Raw genomic sequence first — 15,708 nt, 5'->3', positions numbered from 1 at the left:
TAGCAGTAAGTACAGGAATTAGCTTTTGTAGACTTGACATGTAAAAACAAAATCCTGTATGGAAATACTTTTTTCTTTTGGCTACACATACAATCAAATAAATTATTTAAATACTCTCAGGTATACATAACAAGCACAACATAACATACATAAAAGAATTGTTTTGGATATGATGAAAGGACTTGTTGAAGCAGATAAGCTCTTGTGTCTTTTTACATCCGTGGAGCTCTTGTGTTGGTTTGTGCACTGGTTGCTTTGCTCCTATTATGGCTCAGGTTCATAGGGCAACCCTGAAACTCTAAAATAATACTTGATCTACTATTTTTCTCTAAGCTGTTATTTTAGTCTGTAATTAAAATTACCGAGAGTCAGCATTTCTTTAGCAGCCATTGCATGGGAAATGCAGGTGTTATTTGCCCTTACAGAGTTAAGAAAGGGTTGGTTGCACTGGTTTGTAGGTTTTTAGGTTGTGATATCAAATGCTATTTTATAAACACAAAGAGATTTTCCAAGGATTTTGCTGAAGGCTGTAGGATTTTCAAAGTAAAACATTGAAAGCTTACAACAATTTCCTTAGCTTAAAAGATGTTTTGCTTTTGGTTCTTGTTTCCGTCTTACACTTTTTTGAGAATTTGTTCAAGAAGTCGGTCCCACACACAACTTCAAAATAAATACCTTGAAACACTGTCACCAGCAGGGTTTGTGTAGGTGTGTGGTTTTAATAATCTCTGCCTTTGAGACAGCTCATGTCACTGTCATGCCACCCTGACACGTAAGGTGATTTGAAGGCGTGGGGTGCAGCCCTGCTTGGCCAGAAGGCTCCACTTTGTGGGTGATAAAAACAGCAACATCTTTAGAAGAAGCCAGAAGGAATGAGATTTGAATTTAACTGGGAAAAAATACTACAAATCCTCTCTTACCTTTGCCAGTTGATTCTGCTTTTCTTCAGCTCTGAATGTTTTCATTGCTCTTACTAGGGTACTGAGACCTCTGCTAGCTCAGGAATTGGGCATGGTTTGATCTCACCTGCCGCCTTCTGTCCCACATAAACTCTACAAATAGTTTCTACTGCCTTTTTAACCGTTGCAGTGTTTTCTCAAGCAGCTTGCTTTTCTCTCATCTCAACTTCTTTCCTTCCTAAGGGCCTTTGGGTGCCACCACTCAGTGAACATTTCAATGCAGTTGAAATGTCTGGTCCCAATCTCAGTAGTACATTTGTGTGTTTGAAAGTTTTCTGTCCAGGGATGTACTGCATTTAAACTAGTCATCCTTAAATACACTGCCTCAAGTTAATACATAGATAAAAATTAATTTGGCCAATCTTTTCTCATTTAGAGGAAGCTGCCTCTGCTCCTGTTTACTTTGTGGGCTTGTGCCTTTAGCTACTCTCTCATTTCATGTAAGGCAGTGCTGTTCCTTGCCACCTTTTTCTGAGCTGTTTGCAACTACCCAGAAACTAATCTGTCTTCTCTGGGAAATGAACCTGGACCAGGGGCTCCTAGATTTAACATCTGATTTTTTTTTTTTTTCTCCTAATCTAATGTAAGGAATGCTGGTTAATATGCTCAACACTGGGGGCTCTGTAGCACAATAAACAGGATCTGAGACTGGATTTAGGATGCGTTGTATGGAGCAGCTATAACACCAAGCAATAAATTGAGATGTTACTGTATTGTACTTCCTCTCTCTTTTTTTCCTTTTCTGTCCCTTAAATCTTTCAGTTCTGGAGTGCTGAAAATACTACCTGTAGAGTAGTTTTCTGCCTAAGTAAATGCTCCAAGATATGGATGATGATATTAGTAGGTCACTTGATCATGCACTGATGCTGCAAATCAGCTGCCAGTAATTCAGTCATGGGTGAACTAGTTTGCAATCATTCCCACTCCAAATATACCTCTCACTTAACTTTTCAAAAAACTTTTATTCAACAACAATGCTCTGTTACTAGGTGCAGAGCTTTAAATTATGAATGGCCTCAAGTTGCACCAGAAGAGATTTAGCTTGCATATTAGGAAAAATTTCTTCACCAAAAGGGTTGTCAAGCATTGGAACAGGGTGCCCAGGGAAATGGTTGAGTCACCATCTCTGGAGGTAATTACAAGATGTAGCAGCTGGGGACATGGTTTTGTAGTGGATTTGGCAGTGTTGGGTTAATGGCTCAACTTGGTGATCTTAAGGGACTTTTCTAACTTAAATGGCTCCATGATTCTGTAATAGTACATCATACCTCCATAGGTACTACTCTGAATTAAATTTAGGCAACTGGTTTGGATAAATTTGCTTTTGGTTCTGGTCAAGTTAGTGAATGAGTTTGTCATGATATTTTTTAGGTGCGCAGCAGGAACTCCAAAGGTGACCTGAGTGAGTGATGGCAAAGAGCCTGGAATTGTGCTTGTCCAGAAACAGCACTGTCTGTGTTAGAAATTTGGGCTTGCCAGTTTCTCACTCATAGGAAAGTTCTTTTCTAGGGATGGTTGTAAAATACAACCTGAAAAAACTAAAAAGGGAGCAATGGAGTAGAAACAGATCATCATTTGCTTTGTTCAGGAATATATTTTCCTACCTATTGTTTAACTTAATTACTGAATGAATGCTTTAGGAAGAAGAAATTTTGGTTAAGGACTTGTGATAATTTCAATCACCACATCAACTTCATTTTCTGTGACTTAATAAAAAAGCTCCTTTTGCTGGTGATGATTGGAGCAGGGGGGATGGCATTTGCATATTTTTCTTAAAGGTTGAAAAGATCAGGATCAACATCCGTAGAGACTTCCATAATTTTCTAGAGTGCACAAAATGAGAGATTCTGTAGTTAAAAACAAGTTAAGGAATTTTCCTTCTTTTCTTACTTCCATATCCTTAAGTGTAGCACTTCAAAGTTGTTTTCTATCTGTTATTAAATAGGGCTAGTGTATATTTCTTTTACTGGATGTGCGACGGAAAAGTATTTTAAAAAGGCAGTGGGGGAAAAAAAATGAGCTATGTAAAACTTAAACCACTTTCTACAATTCCTGTACTGCTCTTTCATTCTTCAACACTAATAAAGCAGTACACGGATGCAAGCAAGAAAATGGGTTAAATTTGAGTAATTAATGGTTTATCACAAAAAATGAGAGAAAGCAGTAATTTAACTATTTTGATGAGAATCTTTAAAAGACAAGCTTCTGTAAATAATTTGCTATGAAAGTGGAAAGGATCAAAAGAGCCATGGGTTTTATGCCTGGGTAAGTAGAATTACATTCTTGTGGATTTAAAAAATATCATAGTAGAGCCTAATTCTCCACTCACCCTGATACAAATCTGGAGCAACTCTATTGAAATCTGTAGAGTTACCAACTGCAATAATACTCATTGAGAAGAAAATTAGATTCACGGGGTCTATTCTGAACATAGCCTATCAGTTGTGCGCTGTGCAAATCTCATTATTAAAGCAATAGCCTTACATGTCACGTTAAGGACGGCTGTTTCCCCAAGATGAACATGTTTGTAGCTCTCCTCATCTTGTGGCTACTTTTTAAGGGGACAGGGGGATATAGAGAATACTTATTTTCTGCTCAATTAATATTCCTTCCGTGCACTCTCCTTCCTCTCATGCGCTTTATGTGTGGGTGCGCAGTCTGCACTCTCCATCATCTATCTGTCTGTGTCTCTTTGCCTGTGACAGTCACCACTCTGGCCTCAGGCTTGCACAACATAGATGAAAAGCCCACCAAGGTTTTCAGTTAAACATGGCAGGATATAATTCTGCCCCTAAATATGATGTGCATTCTCACCCTTAAGAACGCCGTTGTGACTTGGAAGTAATACCTTTGACTTCAGTTATGTTTTATATGTGGAGGTTTTGGGTTTTCTATTAGTATTTGAAAAAAAAAAAGCTATAGAGGGGGAAAGAAGTGAGGAGGCAGCGTGGCTCGGCAGTTTTAATAAATTGCAGTATTTGTTTGCAGCACTGGAAAGCAACACACAGGCCACTCTGGCATCTTGCACAGCTCCCAAGCTGTCCCAAGAGTGGGAACAAAGTCTTTGAGAAATGGGGGAAAAATATCATCACTGCCTGAGCTACTCTGATTCTGTTTTTCAAACAGCAATCAACAGGGAATTTTGAATAAGGAAAAACATTGTAAAGAGTGATAAATTGACAGTGTCCCATGTACAACCTGCACTTTGCCCAGCCCTAATCACATACACTTACTTGCTTCCAATTTTCTTAATTTGGCCCAGCATATGTGGGCTCTGTTACTTTTGAAATTGGTATAAATTAATTGACTTCTCTGAAACTGTGTGGAATGAGGGTATGGCCCACGGTTGATTATTAATGGCACACAACAGGCAACTTCTACGTATAATCTTTTGTGGGAGGACATAACAAATATTTTTAGGCCCTACAGACACTCTGGTGTGCAAAGACTCTGGATCCTTAACAATCCAGAGGTTAATTTATAAAAAAAATGAAACAAACCCACAACTATTATTTCATTGCCAAACCTTTTTAAAAAGCACTATTTATGTAGGCCCTATATAAGCACACATTGTTTTATGTTCCTTCTGCTGGCTTTGCGTTTGACTAAACCATTATTCTCGGAGCGCTGCTGTGCTGAGATCATCAGTGATGATGGTGTGAAAACAAACAAGTTTTAGCATGAGAAGTCGCTATATAATTTGACAGGGAGGTTGTCAGCACCAAAACATCTACATTCATTTCATCTCTGGTCAAAGCAAAATAAAAATCAGATGGCTAATGGGAAAAAATACATTCTTAGGAGGAAGAGAAGGGGATTGGATCTAATTCTGCAAGGTGCTGTGTCAACCAAAAGTAGGACCAATCTCAATTCCCAATGAGGCCAGTGGTTGTTGAGGGCACTCAGGGACGAGTGGCATTGGGTCCCTTTTCTCCCAAGTTTAGTAAACTGCTGAGATGAAATTTAATTCTTCATTAATTCAAAGTGCTAGCAAGTTCTTGGGAGTAAAGCTCTCTTTGTTAAAGATCAAGATATGCTTCAGCTCTTCAACAGAGAGCTAAAAAAGTATGTGCTCTAATTCTATAGCCTTCTAAGAGTCCTTCAACATGAAGAGTTCTGCATATACCTTAATGGTACAAAAATCCTGCTTTGGAGAAAAACATTTTGGGCCTCTGTTACAATACAGAAAATAGGGAATTTCATTCTTTTGAAAGTGACCTTTAATGTTATCAAGAATGATTTTGTATTCCCTAGTGTTAAGTTAAAAAGCTTTGTATGCTTTGATGCTAATGAATGTAGCTATGGGTAGTCAAATAGGTGCTGTGAAAAGTAAGCTATCAGCTATGTGAATGCCCCCCAACATTTTTCCTTTGTTGCTCAGCGAAAAATTATAGTGGGATGTTTTTAACAGAAATAGTTAAAGTCAATGGATGCCAGATGAGTCAACCAACTTAATAATACCCTAAAATTTAGGAGTTCCAGATAGTTTATTTTACTGCTATGTGGTGGCCTTACACTTGAACCTCTTACTGGATTATCTAAATTGAGTGGAGCTTGCAGGATACACAAGGAAACACTCTGAAAAACACTGCTCCCTCTGTAGCAGTCAGGATGCTGCATGTTGTATTTTCTCTCTCGTGCTGTCTGATTCTATACAAATTTTCTTGCCAAAATGTTGCTATTCCAAAATATTGAGACAGCCTATTTCTAGGCTGTCAGTCTTCCAGTTTTCATTTCAGAGTTTTGAGTCAGTGCACTGTCAGCCAAAAGCTTTTCAGCAGGCTGAAAGCTTTTAGTCACAGAAGGAACTCAGAGGAGATATTTTCAGCATTGTAATTAATTCTAAATTAATTTATAATGAGGACAATAAGAGGCATGATTATGACTGTTTTATCAAGCTAGTCATGGAAATAGATTTGATTTTCTTTTTAAATTTGAATTTGCTATGCTGGTGTCAGATAGCTTAAATGTACTGAGGATGCCTTGCAAGCAAGGCGTTGGTTTGACGTACTGGGTATGTAGAGCTCCTTGTATCTTCTTTCGAGGAAACACCCTTCCTCGAACAGGGAAAAATGTGGCATTGGGAGTGCTGCTGAGCCATGTGGCCATGTGACTGTGGCAGTGAAATCTACCTTATACCTCTCCCAACTAATAAAATTCCAGTCACCAGAGTTCAGGTGCTTTCAGAAAGCCCAAGCAAGATTTCAAACAAATTTCTCACTTGGCTCCAGTGTTTAGAAAATACTGGACAGGGAAATGCCCATGTCTACATTTATAGAGAAGCTAGTGCTCAGTAGAACCTGGAACAGGCATTGCAGAATTTTAAGAGAAAAACCAAGTCTGCAGTTTGGCAACTGGTTTGTACAGAGATACTCTTTTGTGCATAGTTAATAATACACAGCAGTAAATTGTGTAGCTTATTGTCAGGTGAGAAAGAGGTAAAAGCAAGTGGTCCATGCCATGGAAATAACATTTTTGATAAAGGTTGGTTGTGAAAGACTTAAATGAAATCCAAATCGGAGTACTTTTTTCAGCCTTTTGTAATTCTGTGGCTATCACTTTCCCCACATACCTCGTGCCTTCCTACTAACCATCTTCAAAATATATGCTAAAAAATCATCACCCTTTTGGCGCCCGCATTAAAATGCCAGTTATTTCTCCACCTAATGACCGACTCTACTTGGAGCTGTCTGTGCTCTCAAGTCTGGTGTATGTGAGATGGTCTGAGAAATGGCAAGGTCCTGACAGAGCCTCTTGTCTCTTGCTAAGCCCCATATTTAGCACAGAGGGGATTTCCTTGCCGTTGTGTAGAGAAGACAGTTGGGCCACAGGGTTTTTCTCTGCACCCCATCCAATCCTGAGTTAAATCAAGTAGCAGTAATCAAGTAGCAGGGGTAAAGTTGGTGCCCTCTGAGCAGCCTCTTTGGAGGGGAGTACATTTGGCCTTTGCAGCCAGGCTAGTGACATGCCTTTGCAGCCAGGCTAGTGACATTTTTCGAGGGAAAAAAATACTCACCAAAGACTTTCAAACAAAGGACTTTACTGAAAAGCATTGAGGCCTGAAAGTGTTCACAGTTAAAGATCAAATTTTCTGAGTAGCTTCAGCCAAAATAAAAGGGGAGAAAAATATGTGAAAAAGTCAAAATACTCTGTTTCAACATTTTTTGAAAATGAGGTACATCTTCTTCGAAAATTGATTTATATTAAGGAAGACATAAGGCACTACGTCTTTCAGAGGTTAATTTCTTTTTTTTTTTTTTGTGCTGAATAAAGTCTTTCAGGTTGATGCAAACACTCATATTTATCTGCTTTTATTTGTCTGCTCTTGGCTTGGGAGGCTGAGGTCTCTTTATCTTTCTGGTCTGAACAATATAATTCTGTGCATATAAGACAGGGACAAGCTCCTGGAAAGCCGTGTTTGTTGAGAACTTCAAATAGCTGGGTAGAGGCCCTTTGCTGGCCACATCTCCCAAATATTTCCTAAGACTTAGTCTGGTCTGGTTTGATTTGACTGGAACAGGGAAGATGATTGCCTTCCCTAGAGGGCATTGCAAAATCAATGTAATCAACTGATGGGATCAGAAAAAGATTGGCTGAAAGAAGCCAAGTCTTTGTACAGCACCTTTGCTGAGAGTAAATTTAGGAGAGGCTGTTCTCTACTAAGAATACTGTCAGAAATATCTTGGACTTTTTTGGAATTAAATCATTGCATAATTGCTAAAATTCAGAAATTGGAGTAAATGGAGAAAGAGTATTTTTTAGTTATGTTACTGGCTTAGGTTTCTAGGGTCTTTTAAAATGTATTTCTTTATGGGAAATGTGGATGTCTTAAATGGATTTCTCCTACTGGGAATTATCTGGTGGAAGTTCTGATTAATTTGAATATTCAAGGATGGATTAAAAGGGAGCTGAAGGAACAATTAATGTTTCCTAGGTATGGCTTTTTTTTTTTTCTTTTTTTTTTTCCTTTGAGCAGATTAGTTTCTTATTTTTTATCAGGAGACATACCAGGTTTTGATGAGGAAGAAATTCTGGCTTATTCTAGTTGTGTGGAATTGCTTTTCTTAGATCATGTGTAGTATTTAATCTCCATGTGATGGCTCTTTAACTTGTCTTTTCAAGTGTGTGTTTTGGTGGTTTGATGGTATGTAGAACATTTCCTTCCTGTACTTCAGCATTTCTAACCAAAATCTGAGTATGTTTGAAACCTTAGCTTATTCACACTTCCTAATCATAATCCCCTTGCTTTCCTTGTCAGCACCTTTGTGGTATTTCTCTGGACACCTCTATCTAATATCTCCAGAGGTTATTCTACAGGGTAACCTTTGACAAGATCTATTACTTACTACTTACTGCTTTTAGCAAGGTGAAAAGAGGTCAGTCTCTGTAAAAGGCAGGCATTGTTATAAGACTGCTGTAGAGTCCTTTGGTGGCTTGTCCATCTCTTCTGGCAACACTGCAAATCAGTTCAGCCACCTCCTCTACAGCAGAAAGAAAATTACATTTATGACTGGATACAATCATGTGCAGGTAACGCGTGTCCTTAGGAAAGTGGTTACTTTGTGCATTACAAAGCTCCAGGTGGTTTCTCTGTCAAGGTTGTAGCACCCTGATGCACCCACTGGAATCTGTGAGAATTTTGCTGTCAGCTTCAAGGGTAACACGATTTCAGCCTGTTAGTTTTTGTATGATCCATTTAATTGAACTTCATGGCCAATGCTAATGACGTTTGCTGCTGCAGGAGTTGAATTGGTAATTTGGTTACTCCTGTCAGAGTTCAGGATCTTCTAAATGAGGATTGGTGTTGTCTGTTTCTTCAACCAAGTTAAGATGCAAAAGCTACCTCTTTCTGATTTGAAAAACACACATTGCAAAATCTCATTTTGCCAAAAGAGTAACTACAAGATCATTTTGGCTGACAATACAAAATCTCAGAAATTAGACAAAACATATTTTCTTCCAGATTAATTAAAAAGATGAGAAATTGTTCAGGAGACTTTAGACAGATGCCAGAGGTATTGAAAATACGATTTAAAATGAATGTCTAGTCAGTTTATCTGCATGCATCCTTTAGAAATGAATGAAAAATCTTCCTAGGGAGCTTTGAAATCTGTCAGTCTGGGGTTTTGTCAATGAAGGATGATGATGTTTTTAGCCTGGTTCTATCAGTTACTTATCACAACTTGTTTTTCATGGTTTCTGTACATGTAAATTCTACAAAAGCTGCTGGTAGTACCTTTCATATGCAAATAGTTATAATACAGGCAATAATGCCCTCTATCTGAGGTTTAACAATAAATCCTATGGATTTTTCCTCTCATCCTCAAACACTGAAACCCAAGCTAACTTGTTGCTAACATGGCTTTCACTTTCTGTCCATAGTCTACCAATTAACCACATGCAGACAGTGACTGAAGTGCTCTGTCTTGGAGAAAAATTTAAATTTGATTTACCTAATGGGAACTCATTGCCACATGACCACTGTATGTGTATGGCTTGGGCAGCTGGACCTGAGCTCTTTGCATGATAACTGTCTGAGAATTAGGCATGATAACTGTCCGAGAATTTAAAAAGTATATAGGAAGAACAGGGTATAAATGTGAAACGTGTATGACTTCTTTTGCTTCAAATAAGAAAATGAAGAATAAAGAGAAGTAATGCTTTTTTTTCAGTGTGATCATAAAGAGGTTAAACTATAAACTACCAAAGCAAAACAACGTTCTGCAAGATGAGAAAGAGGTTTCCTTGAAGTGTTCCCCAAACTTTATTCACTAAGAATGTACCGGTACGAGTGCTTGGCATATTCCTTTCTGCCAAGCCCACTCTTTATTTTTAAGCATACAGAGAAGTACTTGTGAGTGTATGGGTGTGTAATTCTAGTTTTATTTTTAATTGCATCTCCTCATTTGGTTTAAACTCTGTAGTTGGAGATTTAGTAATTCACCAAGCAAATTGGCCTTGCACTCAAGTGTTACAACTAAAAGCTGTATCCTGTGATTACTGTTCAGAGCTCTGTCCTTGCAGAGATGAGCAAGCGTTAGCAGAACGTTTCTTTGAGACTGAACCCCAGAGCATGAGACCAAGGTGTTGTAAGGCAACTGGATGCATTGACATGGCAGAGAAGGAGAAGGATACACAAATCCTTACTAACAGAGAGGTGGAACAGCTTGCAGACAGTTTTCTGCTCTGTTTTTGGAGGGAGAAATGTAAAGACTCTCTAGTGGAGATGTTGGAGGCAGGTGGTGGTGTAGAACCAGGATAGGACTAGCCAACAGTGGGTGAAATCTGCTTCTTTCTCATGGCATTTGGGTTTTGTGGAGGCTCTGAAAAAAGCCATGAAGTCATCCTCCACAGGTGGAACCTGTCTCTGCTAGAAACTGTTGACCTTTTACAGTAAATTAAGTCTCAACACAAATTTAGTACTTTGTGCATTTTAAGTTCCAGCCATCAAAGTAAGGTGCTGTCAGAATAGAAAGTTATTACTGCCGTATTTTCACTATGATATGGTAACTCACAGCTGATGAATAACATCTGACTTAAATTCTGTCTGAAAAGCTTGTATATGTGCTTGTTTGTTTGTTTATTTTATTTCTCCCCCCAGACCAGCCACAAAAACCCTACTGCTCATCAGTGTAAAACCTTGCACTGACTGAAGGGGGAATTCCATGTACAATTGCCAAAAAAGAAAAGCAAAAAGGAAAAAAAAAAGCAAAACGAACAAACAAAAAAAAGCAGAGTCTGTAGTGAGGGAGAAAAAGGGGTTTCTGTCCCTCCTCATCTGCTTCCATGCTTCCTTTTACTCAAGATTTTCAAATATTATCAGTGTTAGAAACTCTGTATGTCCCATTTTTGTTGCATTAATGCTGTAAGGTGGATTTACATGGATTGTGCAGTTTGCTTCAGACAAGAAAAAAGCCTCTGCAGGATGGGCAAACTATCACTTGAAATCAAACTCCTGTGGGTCAGTACCCTGAACCAAGTGGTAGGTGGCACCCAGCTTTGTTACAGCCCCAGAATCTGATGGCTGGGCAGTCTTTCTGCTGAACTGCCAAACCCCTTATTAACTGTAAAAGACTGTAAGCTGTAAATACAGAGAAAGTAAGTAGCTGCAGTGGAAGATAAAGGCCAAAGAAATTCAGAGTTCAAATAAAAGAAGGAAAAGACTCAGTGAATCCTTGTATGTGTGATGACTGAGGAGATTGCTTCCCTTAATGGTTAGCTTTTGTTTGTGCAGAACTTGTCTGGGAAAATTTTGACCAATCTAAGTGCATTTTTGGTTTTGTTTAAGGTACCTGTGTGATGGTCAACTTTAGGCAGAACAAATTACAGCTACAGATATGTTAACTGTGGAGAAACTCACAGCTCTCTACGTCTTCTCCACATGTACCTATGATGAGTCCAAAAAAGAAGGGATTTCTTTACAAAATATTTGCTTTCACTTCAAGTCTCGCAAACTTGGAAGTGGGAGGTCTGTTTGGTCTAGCTGGGTGTTTTCTTGTCTCCATGGGTATGGCTTTTCCAAAAGATGGTTGGCAACGTGCTTGGTTTGAATTAGCTGGAGCAGAAATCTGGGACCTGCAGGGACCTGAGGCTCTCCATCAAGAGTTTGGACTGTGTTAGCTCTTGCCACTCAGCTGTCTCCTGATTAGGAGGATGCATCTGTCATCCCTGCACTGGTACCTGCTGGATAGAGGGAAGGCACATCCCTTGCACTGCCTCTCCCTGTAACTTTCTCAATAGGTGGTCTGCCTGGGCTCCCTGCACCAACACAAGCTGTGGCACATATGTCATGGAATTCCCTCGACTCTAGGGTCATCAAAATTACATCTAAACATGGTGTCCTGCAGTGTTCCTAACAGAAAGCACCAGCTTATCTGAGCAAAAAGTGTGTTTGCAATTATCTGGAGGTATTCAGAGGTGGCAGGAGTTGTGGTAGGTGGGTAAATATACTTACCCCGTAAGCTGGACCCAGTTTGGAAGATGGGTTGTAGCTTTCTGGCAGACCATGCTCAAGAGCAGACCAGCTCTGTGCTCCTTGAGCAGTGTCTTCTGGTGGCCTCCTGTGCCCTGTCTCTTAAGGCTGCTGAAAAATCTTGGAGGAAACAGCCCCAGGTGAATTGGAAGAAGGGTGAAAGTGCGGAAATGTGATATTTCCCAATCATGATGTTCTCAGCCCCTCCCAAGTCTCCAGGATAAAGTTCATTTGCCGTAAGATAAGGTAGGTTTTATCATGAAAGAATACTTCAGAAAAACTTTGGCTTTCATTTCAAAGCAAAGGAAAAATGCGAGTTCAGATCAATCAGAAAGTCAGTGAAGGTGTTTTGTGTCGAAAGACAAGTTCTTTTTTTGGCTGTAAACATTGTTATACTATTTACAATATAATACTGTTGTTTATACTTCTAACTTTTTGCCCATTAGAACAAATTTACTTTCAAGATGATTAAAAGCTCTTAATTTTAAAACATTCTCTTTACCTGGTTGTGTAGTGATTGTGATTTCTTTGGGAATAAATTACTGAGATTAGGTGATTCTGCTGTGCCAGCTGGATGAAAGACCTTGCAGTAAATCGGTAAGGTATTAAATCAGATTGTTGCTGTTTCTGCCATTGAGCTGGGATTCTGCTCTAAGATGCTTGTAATTTCTGCATTTCCAAAGGCTTGGAAAAATACTCTCATGAAAAACTAAACATAGTGGGTAATGAAGGCTAAAATTGTTTATACTAATCACATCAATTGGAAAATGATCTTCACTCAGCAACTCTTCTACCAGCAAATTAAGACAGCAAATGAGTATGTTGGTGTTTGGGATTTGCTTTACTTTCCAGCAACTTCTAGTGGGCTCTTGCCCTGTATTCTGCCTCAAAACAATGAGTGCATCTTCTCTTCCTCTGTGAGGGCTTTTCTTCTCAGTTATATGGTTTGTGTAACAAACCATTAGTATGTATATTATGCAATTTGTTGCAGTCTATCCAGCAGAAGTCCGAGTCTGTGGCATGTGCTATCTGGGCTTTTGAAGAGTGACTGCAGGCTAAGCACACCTGCCTGCACCTCAGTGGTGCCTCTTCACTTCATTAAACATAGTTTTTGGTTACCTTTCACAGGTTTCTTTAGATAAAAGTTTGAAAACCTGAAGGAACTTCCCGCGTACTTTTCTGAAGAGTCGTAAGGAAGAAAATCACAGCACTTCCAGGGAAAACACGAGCGGGCTTTTGCCAGTGTTTAATGCTGTGTAAGCACCCCCTCGCACACGCAGAAATGCTCAGCTGCAGTTGGAGTATCCGGCTCGGCATTAAACGCCGGCCGGATTGCCCGTGCCGAACGCCGGAGCCGCATTCCCGGGCCCTCTCCCTGCGCCCGGTCGCCAGCAGAGGCTGCTGCCAGCCCGCGCCTGGCGCCGGGAAGGGGCGGGACTCGCCGGCCCCGCCCGGGCAGCGGCTCTGGCCGCGCCGTGCCCGCCGCCGGGGACCGGGAGCTCTGGGATGGATGGATGGATGGATGGATGGATGGATGGATGGATGGATGGATGGACGGACGGACGGATGGGCGGGCTCACCCACGGGGCGAGCCACGGGTACGCACGCACAAAAACTGAACCACGCCGTTTCTGAGGCGAATGTTTCCTGCTGTGAAAACGCTCTCTTAACAAAGCCCAGTGAAATGGGGCTTATAGAGGGAGTTGTTGACTTCACGTTAAGAACTCGGGGCATTTTTCTCCTATGTACATTTTCAATCCATTCCGGCTTTGCTTTCTGCAGCGATGTTTGGTTTAAAGCAGACTCTAATCCGTCAGTTTGTTTCATGCGTTCAAGCAGTCGGTAACCCAAGGGGCTCAACATCAGACGTACATAAATCTCTCTGAAGAGCAGGGAAACTATATGGAGAACAGACTTTTTGCAAGATCAAGATTAAAAGGCAACGTGTTTCTGCAATGGGGCATTAAAGACATTGTTTACGTTAGCAGGGATCCCAATACTTTTGTGATAATATGCTACTCTTTAAAAAAAGCCGAGCGTGATAAGTGTCAGTGACTATTTTGTATAGAAAAACAAGAGGTCTGTTTTTTTTCCCCAGGAGTGCATGGAGTTTAATCAGCAAGATTTAGATCTTGGGCTGGTTCTCTCAGCATAGTAGTAAATCATTCCTAAATCTTAAGGAGATGTGCCACAAATTCTACTGACTTTTAATGTAAGCCTTCACATCCAACAGCATTGATTTAACCATAGGTCTCTTGCCTTTTGAGAACATGCCATCTGCTTAAATTGTGTTTACTGTACGGAAGAAGTCAGGATTTTCCTGGTGAATTATAGAGAAATGATAGTCTGACTTACTCTGTAAGTGACACCTGTTTAGGAATAATTTGTTAATTGCTACTTCGAGGCTGATTCTTGTGTTCATCAACTGAATAGGTTTAGTTAATATCACATACTAATTTACTGAATAGCTGCTCAGTCTAATGCAACACTAATAACATGTAATTACCTGCTGCGGTTACTCCAGTCTGCTTGCAGAGCTCAGCTCTGGGGCAGAGGGAGGGAGAAATATGTGGGATAGAGAGGTGGTCATATTCTTCACTGGTGTAAAGTCACATTATTCATTCATGTCAAGAGATTACTTGGTATTGGGAACCTTTCTCTGAATGAGCTCTGGTGAGGTACAGTCCTGCTTCCTGCAAAGAGGGCTGCCAGACTGCAGTGCTAGTGTTTGCATAACTGCTCTTCTGAAGCATGTGACATCTGCATTTTAGTCCAGTTGCAGTCCTAACAGCTTGTTGAAAATGATAGAAAATTTTTCCTAGTGAAACAAGGGGAGTTTAATATGTTTTGTGAAGCAATTGTGCATATCTACTTTCTATGCCCAGTTTGCACATGAAATATATATCTGACATTATGGCAGACTATATATAAATGTGCATTAATGTACTTTTTGTAACGTTATTTACTTAGGATACATGGAAAATTGTTAACTGTTAACTTCAAAGTGAAGCTGGGCACATGAATGAAAATTGAAGATACTGTGTTGGGTGTACACTGCTCTTACTGTTGTCAGCTGGAGCGGTAAGTGCTCAGTCAGTGAGAAGAAATTTGCTTCAGACCTATGTACTGCTGCTGCAGGCCAGATTTTGGTCTATGAAAGGCTTTATGCAATTGTAGTGAGGTCTTTTATTGGTGAATACTTAGTTGCTTTGCACAGTATTTTTTCACAGCATGTACCATACACACCAGTAACACAGGCACTCCATAGTGATATGGTTTAGTGCAGGACTCTAAAATTGCATTCTAGTAATGCACAGGAAAATATATCAGTCCCTTTACCACAGGAGATAGATTTGTTTACATTAAAATGTATGTAAGCAAATGTACACCAACAAGTACAGGATGTGCAGTACATACAGGGGAGTAACAATTGCAGTGTTGATTGGTTTCCCTCTTGCTAGTGGGTCTATGATGGTAATGCATTTGTCTGCAACAAGGACAATTGTGAGAGAAAATGTTTTGTTTTATAGCTCTTCCCTTCTATACAAAGGATACTACTGGGCAGCTGGAGAGGGACCCCTGCCGAAAAAGGGCAGCAGCCACAACAGAAGATGTGGGAATTTCATGTAGAATATTCTGGGTATTAGTGAGAGTGGGCACCATGTTGCAAAGAGAAGCTGCCTCCAGTGAGACAGCTGTTTACAGGGGTACTGCAGTTTTGGCTGTCTGTAAATCCAGGTGCACATAATGCATGAGCTGTAGTCACCTGAGTGACCT

At 40.0% G+C, this 15,708-nt stretch overlaps 1 protein-coding gene across 5 annotated transcripts in view; it reads left to right on the top strand.

Moving 5' to 3' along the window:
* Nucleotides 1-15,708, top strand: part of CREB5 (cAMP responsive element binding protein 5) — a 258,063-nt gene that overhangs the window by 4,885 nt on the left and 237,470 nt on the right. The window lies entirely within an intron of this gene.

This window comes from Corvus moneduloides, chromosome 1 (genome assembly GCF_009650955.1).
Source record: "Corvus moneduloides isolate bCorMon1 chromosome 1, bCorMon1.pri, whole genome shotgun sequence".
Taxonomy (NCBI): Eukaryota; Metazoa; Chordata; class Aves; order Passeriformes; family Corvidae; genus Corvus; species Corvus moneduloides.
Note: the sequence above shows the minus strand (reverse complement) of the source record. Positions and strands in the feature narration are given on the sequence as shown.